Here is an 18,867-nt window from a genome sequence, read left to right as displayed (position 1 = left end):
TGCTTTGAAATTTATAGCTTTTTTGTATATATGTTATTTTTCACAAAAAGAGAAGGAAAAAAGTCGATTCTGATGGTAAAAAAGTATTTAAGCCCTCTAACCTCTTATATTCTGGAGCAGCTAGAAGGAAAACTCTGGGAGGATCGTATGGTAGCCAATGACAGACTCTGGGATCTGTCTCATAACCACTTGTTGAAGAGTGCTTTGAAAATGATTGCTTTTTAATTTCTTTGCTTTGTAAATATATTATACTATACAATAAAAAAAGTTACAAAAAAGAAAGAGAGATCACAAAATTTTACCTGTTCCATCATTACATGATATGAAATAAAAACAGGCAGCACAAATCTGAAGAGTGGTTATCTTTTTATGGGGAGAGGCAGGTTACGGACTGGACAGGGGTAGAAAGGAAGCTTTGGAGAATCGGAAATGCTTTGTACCTTGAAGGAAGTGGTGGGTCTATGATAGATGCATTGATCAATGCTTATCAAACTGCATATTGTTCAATTAACATATTTTACTGTTTGATTTAATTAAAAAGATCAAAGCACAAAACAAATAATAATCAGATCATTTAACCCCCCCTTATTCAAAACTATTGAAGTTTCCATTAAAAAAACTTAGAGTAAAATTCAAGACCTCTGCGATCTGGTACATGAGTCATTCTTTAGCCTCCTTTCCCGTCCCTGCCCCTCCCCGTCCCCTGTGCCTCAGCCCGCGATCTTTTCCATGCCGAAGGCCTTGTCCCCATGGTGGCTCATGCCTGGAAGATGCTTCCCATAGTTTTGCAAGCCCAGCTTCCCAATCGTTTGGACCCAAGCTCAAGTGTGATTTCATATCAGAGAGCCTTTCCTTGGCCGTCCGACCTACAATCCTTTCTCTTACGTATTGTACTGGCACGTCAATGTCTTCATTTGGGGCCTTTGGCTTCTTCACGGTTGTGTTTCCAATTACTAGTGCGTTCTGGGGTATGGAATAGATGTAGAAGATATCTGTTGACACATGAACCATTCTGCTTTAGCCTCTGTATTTCCATGCCCAATTCTCTGTTCTTTCTTTATTTGTAACAGGGTTTTTCAGGTCTCTTCCCCTGCTCAAATACAAAGAAGCCTCTATTTTTGCAGGAACCTTGTTTGATGTTTTATTGCGGAATCTCTCAGGCTCAGCACAGAGAGTGGCGTATATCATCTGCTGACCGTACATTCTGAGTGAAAGAATGGATGCACGAATGCACTATTTGACCAAGTGATGCTAAGCAAATGCTAACTAAATGGTTTAACTGAGATCAAATTAACATTGTTCTAAACTGTAGTTTTATAGCCAACTCTCTGCACTGTGATAAGATCCAGAGATGAAGTAACTGAGGAAGTTAAGAAGTTCAAAGCGATGAAGAGCGAGCACCTCTTAGAGCTGCTCAACCAGACGCTAAGGAGGTCCCAGAAGGAGCAGGGCTGCTTCCGGGACATTCCGAGCGCAATGCTGATACTGCCTTAAGGTCCTGGATTTTCTTCTCCTTTCCAGATCAAGATATTTGTTCATAAGATAAAAGTAAAGAGAAAAACCTAGCCCATTTTATATAGGAGGGCTGTGTGAAGTGAAAGGTGTAGATAAAGCTAAGAGAATAAAGTAACTTTAAAATGTATTTTTATGTTTGTTCATCTTTAATAATTGGGTTATATTTATTTAAATGTGAATCTGATCTTTCTCATTTACCACTGATAAAAAATTTGAATTATAATACCATCTGAGAGTTCTGTACAGTTTGTATTTAATTAAAGAACATTAAAATAAACTTCTAGGGCTTTTGGAAATTTTTATTTTTTACATCCCCAAAGTGACAGTGTAGGGGATAGAAAAGGAGGAGGCTGGCCTGGCGTGCTCTCTGTGCCAGTACCCACACGCCTCTCTGAGCCAGTGGGTCCCAGTAGTGCAAGAACACTTTCCTTTTCTTCTCTGTGTGGCGGTTGTAGGTGCTAAACAAGAAATTATATGAAAGTGCTTTTAAACCATGATGTTATAAACAAATAAAAAACATAAGCAAAGCAGGATTGGAAATCACTTTGAGATTATCAAAACCTGAAACACATTTTAAAGCATACAATTTATACCCTAGAAAAGCCAAATTTTAATCCTGATCCATCTTGTGGAAGCAGCCATTTCTTTTAATCCTTATTTAGCACTGTAGGTTGGAAACTTGGTTAGATTATCTCACGGAGACATGATTCGCCCAATTGTGGGTTTTAACCTTTGATGAAAGAGAGCTGTGACTCCACCTGTCCCAGGTGGGGCTTGATTAGTTTACTGGAATCCTTTAAAAGAGGAAGTATTTTGGAAAAAGCTTTGAAGCCATGAGAATCACAAGAGCCCAGGCAGCCAGAGACCTTTGGAAATGTAGCAGGAAAATGCTCTAGGGGAGCTTCATGAAACAAGAGGCCTGCAGAGGAAGCTAGCAGACGTCGCCATATTCACCATGTATCTTTCCAGTTGAGAGAGAAACCCTGAACTTCATCAACCTTACTTGAGTGACGGTAATATTCACCATGTATCTTTCCAGTTGAGAGAGAAACCCTGAACTTCATCAACCTTACTTGAGTGACGGTAACCTCTTGTTGGTGCCTTAATTTGGACATTCTTATAGACTTGCTTTAATTGGGCATTTTCATGGCCTTAGAACTGTAAACATGAAATTACTAGATTCCCCTATTTTTTTCACAAATAAGACTTTTTATTTGTCACTTTAGAAAGTTTGAATTTTAAACAGATTCTTGGACTAGTGGCTCATATCCATCAGCCTGTTCCACATTAGCACCCGTCTCATCTCCAGTTGCTTTTCCGAAACTACTCCCTTCACCGTGAAGCTCCATGAGTTTTCCCAATTCAGACTTGGGCTTCTTCAGCATTTTTGCTTTTCTAACCAACACATCATGGAGAAGATAGATAGATCGACAAGCCTTTTCTGTGTCTTTACCTGTGCTGTCTGGAATCAGCTTATTGACTACTTCTTTCAAGTCATTTGTTTGCACCTCACGGGTCATGATTTCCATCATCTTCTTCCAGATTTGATGGCCCTGTTGGTGCTGAGCATAATGGGTCTTCTGAATCTGATTGTTGCGTTTTTTGGTCAAACCAACATAGAACAGACAAAGCAAATAACCATCGGTAGTTTTGACATCAACATGCGCTTCAATCATGGTCTGCCATTTTTTTGACCATGGAACACATTTTTGTCACGGGTAAGATCCACGCCATGGAAGTTGGTTAGGCAGTTTTTGCACATTCTCATTAATTAGCTTGAATTTTCTAAATGCAACTTCGTTATTCTGCAGATCGGCAAGGTTCACTTCAAAAACATGACCCTTAAGGCCATTGGATGAAATGTCGGCTCCTTGAGTTCTTGTAACTAGCGTTTCCCCAATATTTCTTATATTAGACATTGCTGGTGCATTCACGTCATACCAATCTTTCTTAGGAAATGGATCAACCACTTTCTTCTTGGCTCCTTTTTTGCCAACTTCTGTAAAGTGATTGTTCTTGCCATGCCATGGTGCCACGCTGAATTTAAAAGGCTAAATTCCCCTTTTAATGAGTCCTGCATCTGTCCTGCACTCTGCAGTCACCGTGGTGGCCCCTGACTCCATCTCCTACAGCAGGCCTGTCACTCTGAGTTACATTTAGGTGCCTGCGTTGCTATGAGCTTCTTTGCTAGAATCATCACAAATGAACACTAGATCATCATCCAGTTTTAGGCAAATTCCATCTGTCAGCGAGTGAGAAGGAGATAAAATCTTTGGTTTTGATTTACATAATCCCACCTTCAGTACTGAGACAACTCATTACCGTGGGCACACCTCACCAGGAATACCCTCACAGTTGACCCTTTCCTTCACAATGAAGCGCTACCAGGAGGCACTTGTGGATGACCCAAGTCAGTCCCAGTGGTGGAGTTTGCTGAAGTGCTGAAAGGCAGCATACCAGAGACGTATTGGCTTCCCCAGGGGATCTGCCAGCTACAAGCCCGCAGCTATGCCGTCATGAAAATGCCCACGTCGGGGTGTTGATGGGCTCCCTAGCCTGGGCGGGCATACGTGGGCCTGCTGGTCCCCTCGGTCGCTGGCTCTCCCTCAGCTTCTCTGAATTTCATCTCTTGTACAGCAGGGATCCAGCCAGGCAGCCTGTGCCAGAACACCTCAGGAATGGGTTAGCTTCAAGAGTACACTCTTCTGGGGACCCAGAACCCCCAAACCACCACACGCAGAGAAGGAAGTCGCCGAGCATGCTCGGGAAACTCTGTGATTTCCCGGACACCAACCCCAAGGCACGCCCAGAAAAAGGAGCTCTGGGCGCTGTGCTCTCCATCTAGGGGTCTACTAGGGCAGATTATCATGGCAAGAGCGCTGGAAAATCATACAGCAAATGAGCACATTTAGTTTTGGCTGAACCCAGCATTTCCGAAATGTATTTGGCCAAAGGATCAGTTATTTTCATGTAACGTATTAAAGTCCCTCAGAACTCCTCTCCGAAGGATGCATTTTGACCCTCACTGCCCTAATGTAGCAACTTGCATCTGTCAACCTGTCTCCTGTCAACCTCGTCTCTCTGATTTCACCTTGGAGCAGTTGGCTTCCAGCTTCTTTAGTGCAAAAAGAAAAAAGTTTCATTTCCTCCCTCTGGTATGGAAAGGTGTCACCTTCTCCCACAGTCATTGAAGGAAGGGTCTCTCCCTGCGCTTCTCCATTCCAGGACTTAGTCTAATTTACACCAACACTTGTGCAATGCTGTGAGGGGAAGTCATAAAATTAGGCATCTATAGATGGAGGACTTAAGCCAGATTGCTGGTAAGCTCTGTAATATTAAGTAAAGGTCTCAATTCATCTTATCCAGGACTACAGGGTTCCTGGGAGGGGCCAGGTGAAGCAGATGCAACACTGCTCAGCGGAACGTTCCTTGGCTGCATCATCCACTCTCAAAGATGCTGCAAACCTGGGTTCTGCAAGGCAATGCTCGCAGGACCTGAAGACCATCTGACTGTGCTTTAGGCTCGGAGCCCACTGCGCCACTCTGAATGAGGAGCGACCTTGCCATCACAACCGATAAGCTTCTGCTAAGGGAATACTTGCCAACATGAGTCTTTCCCGGTTCTAGAACCCATCCAATGTTTGCAAAGCTAGATCTTCCTCTGAGGGAAATAATCAGCATCTGTGTCTTGGAGGAACTGGGCAATATATCCACTTTCAGAGCAGAAAGCATGTTTTGCTATATGCTCCCCGATGGACATATTACTGTTTCATCAGACAGCTCTGTGTGAGCCAAAGATCACAACAACAAATTTGTTTTCTTACTGGCCATTTCTTGAAACTGGGTGGGAGGGTATATCCAGCTACCTTGGTCATTTGTTTAGATTTTCCTATAACTGGGTATCAGTTAATTGTTTTTTTTTTTTTTACCAAGAGGCTTTTCCCAGCATTCTTTCTGTTACTTGTGTCTTTTTAGTCCACTAATTTATGGATCTTTACACACACCATTGGCCAGAAGTGAGAGTAATGATTTGATTGTATTTTATGTTCAAAGTGTTACCCATTGCCTATGGGGACCTCTTCAAGGTCATTCTTTTGTTAGCATCTCCAGGCTTCTCTGAAGGTCTTCCCAAAACCAAAACCAAAACAACAAATATAATAACAAAAGAGTTTTCAAGGTTGTCTTGTGTAGTTCATAAGCTGCTGGAATGCAGTTTACCAGAAACGGAATGGCTTTTAAAAAGGGAATTTAATAAGTTGCAAGTTTACAGTTCTAAAGCCATGAAAATGTCCAAACTAAGGCACCAACAAGAGGTTACCTTCACTCAAGAAAGGCTGATGGGACAGAAGCACCTCTCAGGTGGAGAGGCACCTCTCAGGAAGGCACATGGCGACATCTGCTAGATTTCTCTCCTCATCCCATAAGGCTTTCCCAGGAGCATTTTAATTCTTCATCTCCAAAGGTTTCTGGCTGTGTGGGCTCTGTTGGTCTGAAGCTTTTTCCAAAATGGTTTCCTCTTGAGGACTCCAGTAAGCAACCACCTTGAATGGGTGGAGACACATCTCCATGGAAAGAATCAGAAAGGTCCCACCTGGCAATATTGAATGAGGATTAAAGAACATGATTTTCTAGGGTACACGACACTTTCAAGCCAGCACGTCTATCTTGCATTGTCATGCACAGAATTTGGAATTCACCACTCTTCAAGAGACTCTTTTGGATAATATAAGAATATATGAGAGACCAAATTCTGGGTGCCAGGAGGGCACAGGATGCAGTGGAGGTGAAACAGAGTGATAGAGAAGCTGTTTCTGTTAGCTAAAGCTGCCGAAATGCCGTATACCAGAAATGGGTTGGCTTTTACAAAGGAAGTTTATTAAGTTACGAGTGTACAGTTCTAAGGCCATAACAATGTCCAAACTAAAGTAACCAGAGAAAGATGCCTTGCTCAAGAAAGGAGGTAGAATCCAGGACACCTGTGCCAGCTGGGAAGGCTGCGTCTGCTGGTCCTTTGGCTTCTAGTTTCAAACAGCTTGTCCGTGATGTTTTATTTACTCTCCCTGATGTTTTCTCTCTGCATCTCCAAATGTCTCTGCCTATGTTAGCTCTGAAGCTCTTTCCAAAATGTTTCCTTCTTAAAGGACTCTAGTAAGGGGCTAAGACCCACCTCAAATGGGTGAGACACATCTCCATGGAAACAACCAAATCACCAGGTCTCACCCAACACAACAGGTCTGCCTCCAGACTGGATTAGGGAACAGAATGTGGCTCTTCTGGGGTACATAACAGTTTCAAACCAGCCCAGAGGGTAACAGTCACTTTTATAATAAAGCAGAAAACCTATTTTTTAAAAAGCAACATGGTATTTTTTTGGTTGGTTCCATTTACCTCTATCTTTACTCAGCTATCTTCATCTTGTTCTAATGACAGACTATATTAATCCAGTTTTCCCTCTGTGGTAGTTAGATTCAGGTGTCAACTTGGCCAGGTGAAGGTGCCTAGTTCTGTTGCTGTGGCCATGAGCCAATGGTACGTGAACCTCATCAGTTGCTCATTACATCTGCAGTCAGCTAGGAGGCCTGCCTGCTGCAATGAATGACGTTTGATTTAATGGGCTTCTGCTTAAATGAGAGAGCGCAAGGTAGCACAACCCAAGCAGCTCAGCACACCTCATCTCAGCACTCGCAGCTCAGCCCAGGGCTTTGGACATGCAGAAAGAAATCACCCTGGGGAAAGTTGTTGGAACCCAGAGGCCTGGAGAGAAGGCCAGCAGAGACCATCCTGTGCCTTCCCATGTAAGAAAGAACCTCAGTTGAAAGTTAACTGCCTTTCCTCTGAAGAACTAATGAAATAAATCCCCTTTTATTAAAGGCCAATCTGTCTTTGGTGTGTTGCATTCTGGCAGCTAGCAAACTAGAACACCTTCTTTCATTTTTGAGCTACCCCTTTCTCTTTGTTTCCTGACTTTGATGTTCCATGATTCAGAGTAAAATTAGAACATTTATATTCATTAAATGTTTGCCCTGATATCTAGAATCCCCCTTTATTTTTTCTTACCGAACTGAAGCTCGAGTATCCTGGAATTAGCTACAAATATTGGTCTGAATAGTTTTCCTTATCAGTGTCATTTAAGCGTCATAAGTCTGAAAAGAAAAGCAATGCTTGTCTTCTTCCAAGGGGATGTAAAGGAGTTTTCAGGCATCGGTACCTTGTATTTCACAGAGAATCTCATATAATTAATAAACAATAGCCAAATGCAAAACTTTTTATATGTTGTTTTATATTATATTGACCTCTTAATTTTATTCTTTCCTTGATTCTTTCTATCAGTTTGATTTGTTGTGCCTTTTTCAGATCCATGAAATGGTAGCTTAGATAATTGTTTTTGGTGGTTTTCCTAATATATGTATTAGTGCTCTAACTATATCTCTTACCACTGTTTAGCTGCAACCAACATGTTTTGATTATTCTTTCAATAGCATTAATTAGGTTACACTGATATGCAATAAACTGTGCCATCTACAACAAAAGTTCTTACAGAAGTAAAGAAAGGAACCCTCCTAAAGAATATCCCTAGAAAACCTACTGTGAATCTTATAAAGGTGAATTATTGAAAGCTTTCCCTTGAGATTGGGACTGAGCCAAAGATCCCACATCACCCCTTGCGGTCAGCAGTGTACTGGACATACTGATGGGCCAGCAAGGTGGGGAAGAAGAGGTGTCGGCCGCGCTCCTGGCTTGTTTGCTTGGGATACATAAACTTGGCTGAGGTGGGATCAGCCAGGGCCCTTGTCAGTGCAGGTTCCCCGACTGCAGGGCTCCCAGGGCATGACCTCTAGTGACCTTGCCCACGCTGGGGAGAATTCCTGTAATCTGCATCTGCAAAGCCCCGTTCTTACTATGGTCACAACCAGTTTGTGCTCGGGTTAAATACTGCCCCTCTGAGTTTTTTAAAGGGCCCACGTTTTTCGGTTTACAGGTATTTCTTCATTCTGGAAAAAAACCCTACGTCAGAACTCTATTTCCTCAGCTGGGAGAAGCCTCTCTGAGCAAAATCTCATCCCTTGGAGGTTGACATGATTCATCAATGAGTCTGAGCAGGGGTTAATGCAGGTGGATTCTAGTCAAAAATCAACTTCACAGACTTCGTGTCATCTCCAGCACGGGGCCACACTTACTCGCATGGGACATGGGACTGAATTTAAGTGCCTCTCACCTTATTTTTTGGATATAAAAATAAATTCCACTTTAAAAAATGTCATAAAATTGGTTGGATGGAAATATAATTTTCCAAGTCTTTCATTACTCTTTATTTAACCTAGCTCAAACGTTTCTCAGGAAGGAAATTCTAGTTTTGAATTTGCTCCATGCAAAATAGGATTTGGCAGCAGTTTCCTTCGCACCTACCTTATTCCACCATGGCTCTCTGACAGGGCACTGCAGCTTGCAAAATAATTGTAAAGAGCTATTTCTCAAACCATACCCCAAACTACAAAGTCCTTAAAGAAAAATAATAACAAAAAAAGGAATCTAAACCTGAAATACCTTTACCTTTAGTCCCTTTGATTTCTTGTTTTTTTTCCATTGCAAATTTTCAGGTCAAATGGGCTAAATGAATACAGGAATGAGCCCTGGAAAATAAAATATATATGAACTTTTAATGGCCGAAAGGATAAACAAAGTAAAACCGAACACTTTCTGAAATGGGGACTTTAAGGACACGTTTAGTAATTTTACCAAGTTTTATTTTGGTTGAAATGAAATTAAAAATGGTAAAAATTGCATTTCAAGACAGAGTTCTGAGTCTTAGTCAGGATTGTCTAATTCACCATTTCATTAACAATTCTAAGATGTTATTGAAGTATTTGAGGTAAAAATTAAAGACAATATTCAGAGAAGCCTGGCTGTGCGTTTGGCATTTTTGTGCTCTTACAGAAGTGTGCAGAAGGGATCTCTGCTCCATTTGGCCTGAGGAGAGGCAACCGCCAAACCTTATTATACAAGTTCTTAACTTTTTACAATTCTTCTTTTATTCTTCAGTGGGAAGAAACATTAATTTAAAATTCTGGAGTATGTCTTACATTCTTCTAAAAACAAGTTACACTTTGAGGAAGGACCTGAAATACAGCAAAAAGCTATAATAAAGCGAGGGGATGCATTACCCATAATAGTCACAAACAAGGCCTCTGTGAATGGGGAACCCTGTCATTTCACACTGATTCAAGAGGCCACTACTCATGGGAAATAAAAGTACAGCTCCAAATAACAGCAGTGTTTTCCATCCTGTTCAGTTTGCACAGTCCAAGGAAGGAAACTATTTCCACTTTATAAAGCCCTGGCCTGCTCTGTTCGGAGCAGAGAGGGACTCACTAAGCACACAGAAAAGGCATAAGGAGACTAGAATTTTCCAGGCCATAATTCAGCAAGAGCTGGGCTCTGCTTACCAGCCCCAGAAGTCTCAAGAGGGCGCTGTAGACATCATGCATTGCCATGCTGCTGAAATCGGATAAAAGATGTGGGAAAAGAGGGTATGTTTGTGCACGCAAAGCTCATTACAGTGGAGATTATGGATTTTTTAGCCATCTATTTTCCTTAAAATGTTACTAATGAGATTTTGTTTTGACTAAGAGAAATAACATAAAATGGTTTTTCTTGGTATGCCAGTTTCTCTGGATAAGAATGACGTGGTTTGACGCAGTCTGTACCCCAGAAACACGTTGTGGAGTGGACCCCGGTGGCAAGGGCCTTTGCGGAGGGTCGTGGTTCCGGGGCCCAGCCCGTCGGGACGGTCTCCTCCCTGCGATGGGAGTCATGACAAATGGGCTGAGTGCAGAGAGAGAAGACAGCCGTGGAGGGGGAGCTGGAACCACCAGAACCGAAGAGCGGCCGGGACGCCCCCGTGCTCTGCCGTGTGTCCAGGAGCCCGAGGCCACCGCTGCCGGGCTTTGGGGAGAAGCCCTCGGCTTGGGGACCCCTTGGTTTGCCCATGTTCTGGGCCTCCGCTGTGAGCTGATAGAGCCAGCCTGGGAAACGCAGACAAGCACCTTCCTGGGACAGAGAAGGCAGCCCGACCTGACTCAGCTGTGCTCAGCAGCATCTAGTCCACCTCCGGTGAGCGTGTCCCTGTGGGGCAGCGCGGCACATGGACTGGGACAGAGCGCTGGACTCAAACCCCCAGGGTCAAGGCCGAGACCCCCCGATTATTTACTGCGATATCTTGGGAAGTTTTCTTAACTTCTCTAAGTCTCTTCATCTGTGATGAAAGCCTCATGGTGACAACGACACTGAGGTGGTTTTTACAGTTAGGTATAAACCCGGATGGGCACCTCTGTTCATCATGATTGTGCTATAATTCACGGCTCTGTGAAAGAATGCCCATGTTTTTAAAGACCCTAAAACAATGGAGGTGCTACTGTTACATGATGTTATTGTAATTTATTAAAGTCATATCAATCACGTATAGTGATTGTTCTGGCTAAATAAAACATTTTTTAAATACTTAACTCATTTTTTAAAAATTCTGAAACATGTCTGCAGGGACTGAGTGGTGTTTTTACATCACACATAAGTCAAATGTGCCCTTATCAATTGGGGTTTTTCTACACATATGTTCACATGAATAAATAAAAGCAGAATTCAAAATTTTATGGGTACTTTTTACCATTGCTCTGGGTTTTCCCTATAATAAACAAACACATGATTTATATATGTAATTCCAAATCTATCTGTATCTTAGAAGGTATATTGAGTTCAAAGTACATTTAAAATAGAAATATAAGACTCTCAAAGTAATGTCTGGCTAGTAAGTTCTGATGCAACCCTCACATCCAACCTCACAACAAATACCAGCGAAGACAGATAAATTGTCGGCATTAACGATTCAGACCAACACATTCCAATACCTTTTAGTTACAGCTCAACTACAGACGGACAGACCATCTTCTGTTACAGGCAGCCTCTGAGGACATCCTAGGAGAAAACTGACATGGTTCTCTGAATTTTAGTAGCTATTGGAGGCAGTAAAAGCATAATTAACGAGGCGGAAAGCAAATCAGTGATGGGAGGAACAACTTGAGTCTCTCAAAGTGAAAAGAAGGACGAAGACACGAAGACTTGGCAGAGGGAGAGCGACGAGGATGTCGGGACGCTGAGGTCCCACGCGTGGAAGGTGCTGAGGCCGAGGCGCGCTCACAGCAATGACCAGACACGGGGCGGAAGAAGGGCTTCGAGATGGGGGAAAGAATGCGCGGAAAACAGAATAAAAGAATTCTTACAGCAAAACACATCTTAGCAAAATTTTAAACAAGACGAAAAAATGTTTTCAACATTCTGACGCTAAACAAACTAACTAAAAACAGATTAACTACAAAAATCTGGCTGGCCCTCTGCAGCCATAAATTCTAGGGGACAGAGGAGCAACGTTCTCAGACCGTGAGACAAAACACCGTGGCTGCAGTGCGCAGGCCCAGCCAAGCCGCTCAGGTGAGAAGGTAGCGGGAAGACTTTGTAAGACTAAGGCTCAGAAAACAAACTACAAAATAGTTTCCGTGAAAAAAATTCTGTTGAAGAGAAACTTTTATCTTGTTGATGGCAACTGAATGCGGAGGTATTTGAAGGGTAAATAAGTTGGAAACTTGTTTGATGGAAGGTGCGCAGGCAGACCTAACACCAGAGCGCCCCGGGGACCCCAGGCTGACCCAGCAGCGCCCACGTTCCACCCTGGCCGGGCCGGGCACCCAGTGCCAGCTTCGCTGCCTCTTAAACAACCGAGGCTGCACCGCCTGTGAACCCTCGGGAGGCCCTGGACAGCGGCCGTGTAGGGCTGAGACGAGCCCCCAGAGCCGCACTTCCTGACGGGGACATTTCCCGGTGAGCCGGTGAAGCCAGGCAGGAGGGGGGCCCAGGCGGCAGTTCGCGGGCCAGGGTCCCAGACCAGGGAGGAAAGGGTGCGCGTTCTCTCCAGGGAGCAAAGGGTGTGTGTTTCTCTCAGGGGAGGAAAGGGTGCGGGTTCTCACCAGGGAGCAAAGGGTGCAGGTTCTCACCATGTAGGATAGCATCAGCGTTCTCTCTGGTGAGGAAAGGATGCGTGTTCTCAACGCTCAGTGCAAAAGGCAACAACATATTTTAAAGTATCACAACTCAATTAAAGAAATGAAGACGAAAACGGGATTGTTTTGACCATCAAATAGGTGTATGGATTCAGTAGACTGTTTAGTCCAAGTTTTGGATAACAGGAATGCATAACTTTTGGCCCCAAATCTTCATATCTAAGAAATATTTCCAAATAAATAAAGAATACATATTATTAATACATATTTAAAACAAAGATGTTTCATAATGTTGGTTAAAAATTCTTTTCATGGCTTAAGGAAAAATTTAAAACAGCCTCGACAGGAAATTATTTTAATAATTGATGACAAAATTATGCAGTTGGCCATGCATTAAAACTGATGATGGTGTGACATTTTATTTATTGGTCAAGAGAGACTCACCTTATAAAATATTAAATAGAAAATAATTCCATTTTCAGAACAACAGAAAAAAAAGGCTGTGTTTCTGCTTAGAGCAGATCCATGTGTTGTCAAAAGTGATTGGATTAAAGGTGATTTTCTTTATATTTTTAAATCATATCTTGAAGTTTACCTTTTTGAAATAAAATAGAAAACCTTTATGGAAGATCATCTATAAGCTGAGTTCACAGAACAAGCACAGGAACGATTTTGAAAGTTCGTTGATTATTTACGCTTTAACACGAACAATTAATTTAGAGTTTGTAAAATTAATTAATCAAAACATTGACAAACGGAAAAACACCACGCTAACCAATAGCAAGGTTACCTATAATAACTTGACGAGGTGGAGCCAGAGCATTCAAAGGATAATTTATATAATTTACTTTTTAAAATTTTCTTTTTCTTTTTTTACTCTATCATCATATACTTTTAATATAAATATAAAGAGATTAAAATATCTGAATCAGTTATTCATTTTGAAAAGTTATAGGTAGAGTAATAGAACACAACTTAAGGAGGTCAGGGCAAGAAAATATGATTAAAAACTATTAAGAAGTGGAGCATCATTAATAAAAAATAAAGAATCTTTATTCTATCTATGAAATAAATACATTTCTGGATAAAATAATCAAGAAAAATGAAAAGACACAAATACAAAATATTGGTAGAGGAAAGGGGCTATTGAAGATTTTGTTTATTAACAGGTAATGTGAGCTATTCAAAATAAAACATGAAAATATTAAATGAGTGACTTCCAGGAAGCGATGCATTACTAACATTGAAAGTCAAAATTCTCTATAAGTAAACCAATAGCCCTGAAGAATTTGAAGGCTTTGGCAAAAAACTAAATGAAATGAAACATACTAACAACAAAACTACAATTAATAAAATTACCCACAAAAGCTACCCTGGATTTTAAATGGCTCTATGAATATCCAAATTATTTTGACTTAGAAAAAAATATATATATATATATAAATAACAATCCATTTTGTGAAGCAAGTTACTCAGTTACCAAAATCTGACAAAAGCAATTGCATTTAAGACTATGAAGACAAAATTCTGAAATGGGATATTAATAAATAAATCCAGCCTGTTTTAAAATATTGACACAACATGACAATGCAGGTTTTATTCAAAGACTGATAGGTGTTCACTATTAGAAAATACAATTAATTTAATTCATAACCTGTGATCATATTGACAGATGCCCAAAAAGTATTTGTTAAAAATAAAAAATCTTAGTAAATTTAAATTATAAAGATAATGATCTATCTTGATAGGGGATTTTTATCTGAATTCAACAGACAATATCAGATTTATCACTGAAAGGCTGGAAGGCATTGTCCCTAACGCCAAGCTAGAGAGGCAGGGCTGTGCCAAGTCACGTAGTAGATGGTGTAATAAGACAAGAAAAGAGAAACAAGTGGCATAGGCATACAGGCGGCAAGAAACAAGAGTCATTGACATTTGAAGGTGATATGATTAGGTCAGTGGAAAACTGAAGTGTTCCCTTAAAAATTATTAGAACAAATCAATGAGATTGGTAAGAAGGGTGACTATATAATCAATATAAAATCATAAGTTTTTATATATTTATAAAAATTGGAAAGCATAAACTTTTTTATTCAATAATAAAAAAATCAGTAATAATCATAATAAGAAAGGTATAGGTCTTTTATGAAGAAAATATAAAAAATATGTACTGAGAAGATTTGAATAACTAGAGAGAATATTATAATGTATTTTAAGGATTTCCATCCTCTTTAACTTAATCTGTAGACTGTTTACTTCTTTTATAGCAAAAAAAAATGGATTTTTAGGAGATGACAAAATCAATCTACATTTCATCTGGAAGAATAGAAATGCTATAATAGAACATCCTCCTTCCTTCCTTCCCCCTCCCTCCCCTCCCCCTCCTGCCCTGTGCTCTTCCCTCCTCCCTCTCCACCTGTCCCTGAACTCGGTGGCTGCCCAGCTGTGTGGCCGCACACGTGCTCTTGCTGACCTGTGGGCCACCTCGCAGCCCAGGGCACAATGGAACCCACGGCCCCTCCCATGGCCACGGAACCCTCTCCTTCGGGCCGGAGTCCGGGCCCAGGGGCATGCAGCTCTGTGGTCCCCAGGCCAGAGACATGAGAGATAGGGGTCCACTCCTCCCTGGGGGTGGCAATCGTCCCTCCTTTCCCCACTTCTGTCCACCCTTCCTCAGGCCAACCCCAGATGCAGTGGCACCCCCTGGAGGACCAGCCCCCCACGCCCGGTCCAGGCCGTGCAGCGGCCAATGCAATGGGTCTCCTTTCCATGTCATGCTGGTCCTGCCTCTCCGGTCAAACCTCAGCCAAGATTCTTCTCTTCCACAACCGCACGGTCACACTGTGAATGCTCTGTCATTACACAATCGTCCTCAAAAAACGTGGCTCCTGGAACACAGCTCCACATTTTCAGGCAGTTCCCTCCAGCTTCTAACATTCCCTAAACTGGAAAGGGGATCTCTGTATAATGCATAAGAATAACCTCCAGGAGAACCTCTAGACTCTGGAATCTCTCAGCCACTGACACTTTACTCAGTCGAGAAGGTTTGCTCAACTCCTGGATGCTGAGTCTCAGCTCATTCTAGGATTCCCGCCCCACGTTGCCAGGAGGTCCACACCCCTGGGAGTCATGTCCCACGTGGGTGGGGGGGCGCAGTGAGTTCTTTTACCGCATTGGCTGGGCCAAGATTCTCCCGAGGAGAAGGGTTTTGGCAACAGAAGATGAGGGGAAGTGTGGTGCTAACATACTGACCCCAGAACTCACAGTTATATTATTATTTTGCACACCTCCACTGTTGCACACTTTAACCGCCACTGCACTCACACACAAGTGCCCTTTCGCATGCCCAGCCCACACGCCTGCCCATCCACGGTGGCTTCCTTCAGCTCCCGTGGGCGCAGGGGAGGGTCGTGCATGGCACGCCCCGAGCTTCCATCTGAGGAGCTCGTCATGGGTGGGTTTGGTGGGGCGGGGGGGCCCGCTTGCCCTGGGGGCTGCGCTGGGGCAGGTGCAGCAGCTGCGCGGACCACGGGGGCCGAGCTCCTGCCCCGCCACCTGCCCCTCACGGCATCTCTTTTTACGAAAATACTAACCTCTTTTTCTAGTACTTTCATGGTTTTAGTTTTTACATCAGGTTTATTATTTTTTAATTTAATAAACAACTATTTGTTAACTGATTATTAGATTTTATTGCTATAACAATGACCACATCTTAGGAGCTTATGCAATACCAACGCATTATTGCAGATGTCTGTAAGTCCAAAGCCTGGTGGCAGCAGGGCTCGCGCCTGTCCCTGGGGAGACTCTTCTCCTCCCTGGGCTCCAGGGGTGGCTTCACAACTTGGCAGCCACCCCACACTGGGCCAACAACAGTGAGCCAGAGCCCCACACAGCGGCCCCCGGGGGCCAGGGGCTCCTCTTGGACGATGTGACCCCCAGGAACAAAGTGACCAGCAACCCCGGGAACCAGGGTGCTCTCTCTTGCAGGTCGGCTGAAAGCGGCTCTCGCCCCACCTGCAGCCCCATTTCCCTCTCGCATGCAAGGCTATACTGTCCAGCTCAGGAGCATTGTTCTGTGCAGTTCCAGACCCTGGGGTATGGACATCACAAGCAGACGGGACGGAAATGCCTGCCCTTGTAGAGTGGACTTGGGCTGGCTTGGCGTTGTGCAGACGGAAGGAGGCTGAAGCTCCTCGGCTGCTCTTCCCCTCGTGACATGGAGTCCGTCCTCCCTCCTTTGAATCTGAGCAGAGCTGCAGCTCTTCAACGACGAGAGAATGGCAGAGTAGCCCGTGCCATGCCCAGGCACAGGCAGCAGAGACAGCTCATGTCCACAGCTCGCGTCCACAGCTCATGCCCACACTCGTGTCTGCAGCCGCATGGAAGGCCACTGTGGAGGGGACAGGGGTGAAGAGGGCGGGGCTTGGGCCTCAGTGCTGACCGGGTTACTGACCGGCAGCTGTCCTCAGCTGGCCAGCTGTGTCCTGCAATCATCTTTTATGTCCTTTTCCCGTTTGGGGGACCCCACAAGAGCAGCTGTAACTTCTCACTCGTCTTGGCACTGCCTGTGCCTTGCACACACCCTTTAGGCTTTTGGATGCTGTGTTAAGCCAACGGGTAGAATTTTAAGCCAGTGACCTCAGATATCTGTAAAGTGTTTCCTCCAGCCCCAGTCAGTCACCCAGCCAGGCCACCAGGCGAGCCTGTGAAATTTCCAAGGTCCCGAACAAAAGAAAATGATGCATTTAAACCTCTGTGTTTTGGAGTAATTTGTTGTGCAACCATACATTGCCAGAACAGAATTTAATCAAATAATAGTTAGCTGTGTGTTTGGTGTGAGGCAGCGAGCTAAAGATGCAAATGTACATTTTTCATAACATAACTGACGTTCTCCTGGCACAGTTTAGTGAGAAGGAAGTTCTTACCCTACTGCTTTGAGAGACCATTTATAAACTTCTCATATAGTTATGGGTCTGTTTTTTTGGCATATTTCTGTTCCTTCATTTATTAAATCGATTTTTAAGGACACTGTTGGGAATAAATACCCTTGTCTAGAACGCTGTCGCTATCTGCTCTGTGCAGACTCATCTACTGCCCCAGCTGTGTTCTCACGCCCTTGCAGCGCTTATCTCAGCGTCCGACGATGATATGTGTATGTCTTTCCTCTTACTTGACTGGATGTCTCAGAGGCCACAGTGAGCGCTTGTTTGTCTTGGCACCCCGCGTGCCTAACACAGTTCTCATGTAGTAGGTGTTCCAGTATTTGGTGAGTTGAACCAAAAAGTACATGGTACTGGTCAGTAGTTCCCAGACTTCTTAATGTTTCTGAACAAGTAAAATGGAAAAGGTGAGGAGACAGAGGAAGTTGCCAATTTTAAATGTTGCTAAGTAAGATTAATAAAACCACCACAAGAAATCTTTAAAAATCTGCTGTGTACTTTAAACATTGTTTTATAAAGTAACATGCATTTTAGCACAAAAAATATAAAAAGCCCTAATCTGAGGATAAGGGGCAGTTATTCAAGTTCAATATATTTAGACTTGTAAAAAGGTCACTAAAACTTCCTGAAAGATTCTCTAGTAGAGAAAATAAATAGTTCCTGAATCAAAAGCTTTCAAAGTGGTGAAGCCAAAGGAGAAGTTGTCGAGGGAAATTAGAATAGCTTGAGCGCTGGTGAAGGTTTTTTTATAGTGGATTCTAGGAGTGGAAAATGCTCAGCTAGGAGGCGGTGATATTCCGGGAGAATTGACAGGGATGGCGGGGCTGGCGCTGTAAAACAGGTGAAGCGCTGTCAAATGTAGTGTGCGTGAGTGAGTGGGGGGCACGGAGAGGCTGCAGTCCGAGAGGGACAGGCTTGAGCTGGCGCCGGTGGCCCAGGTGTCCAGGAGCCGCCCGCGTGGGGGACACTGGCGCGCGGACTTTCTCCCGGAGGCCTCTGCCGCCGGGCCCAGCGGGGCTGCTTCGGGAGCGCAGCTGTTTTCTCCCAGCGCTCCGGGGGCGCCTGGTTCCTTCCGAGCGCTGTTCGCGTTCCCGGTGCTAGTGGCCGTGGGGCTTCGGCCTGTCCTGGGCGCGGACGCAGGTGCCACGTGGGGCTTCTCCGGTCGCCCGGCCACGCCAGGCCTTTGGGCGAGTTCCCGAAACCACCAGTCTCCGGAGTGTTCCGTCTTTCTGACACTTTATTCTGTTGATTTCACCCAAATCAAGGGGTTCTCCCTTACCTTCTGTCTCCGGTCCTGGCTCAGGCACACGAAGCGGGTCATCTATGCTCCTACACAAGGACACACCGGTGTCCAGGCCAGGCGC

At 43.7% G+C, this 18,867-nt stretch overlaps 1 pseudogene; it reads right to left on the bottom strand.

Moving 5' to 3' along the window:
- Positions 1 to 2,753: 2,753 nt before the first annotated feature.
- LOC143649583 (small ribosomal subunit protein eS1 pseudogene) lies at positions 2,754 to 3,527 on the bottom strand (annotated as a pseudogene).
- Between the last annotated feature and the right edge of the window lie 15,340 nt (positions 3,528 to 18,867).

This window comes from Tamandua tetradactyla, chromosome 11 (genome assembly GCF_023851605.1).
Source record: "Tamandua tetradactyla isolate mTamTet1 chromosome 11, mTamTet1.pri, whole genome shotgun sequence".
Lineage (NCBI taxonomy): Eukaryota > Metazoa > Chordata > Mammalia > Pilosa > Myrmecophagidae > Tamandua > Tamandua tetradactyla.
This window is presented reverse-complemented; position numbering and strand designations above follow the sequence as displayed.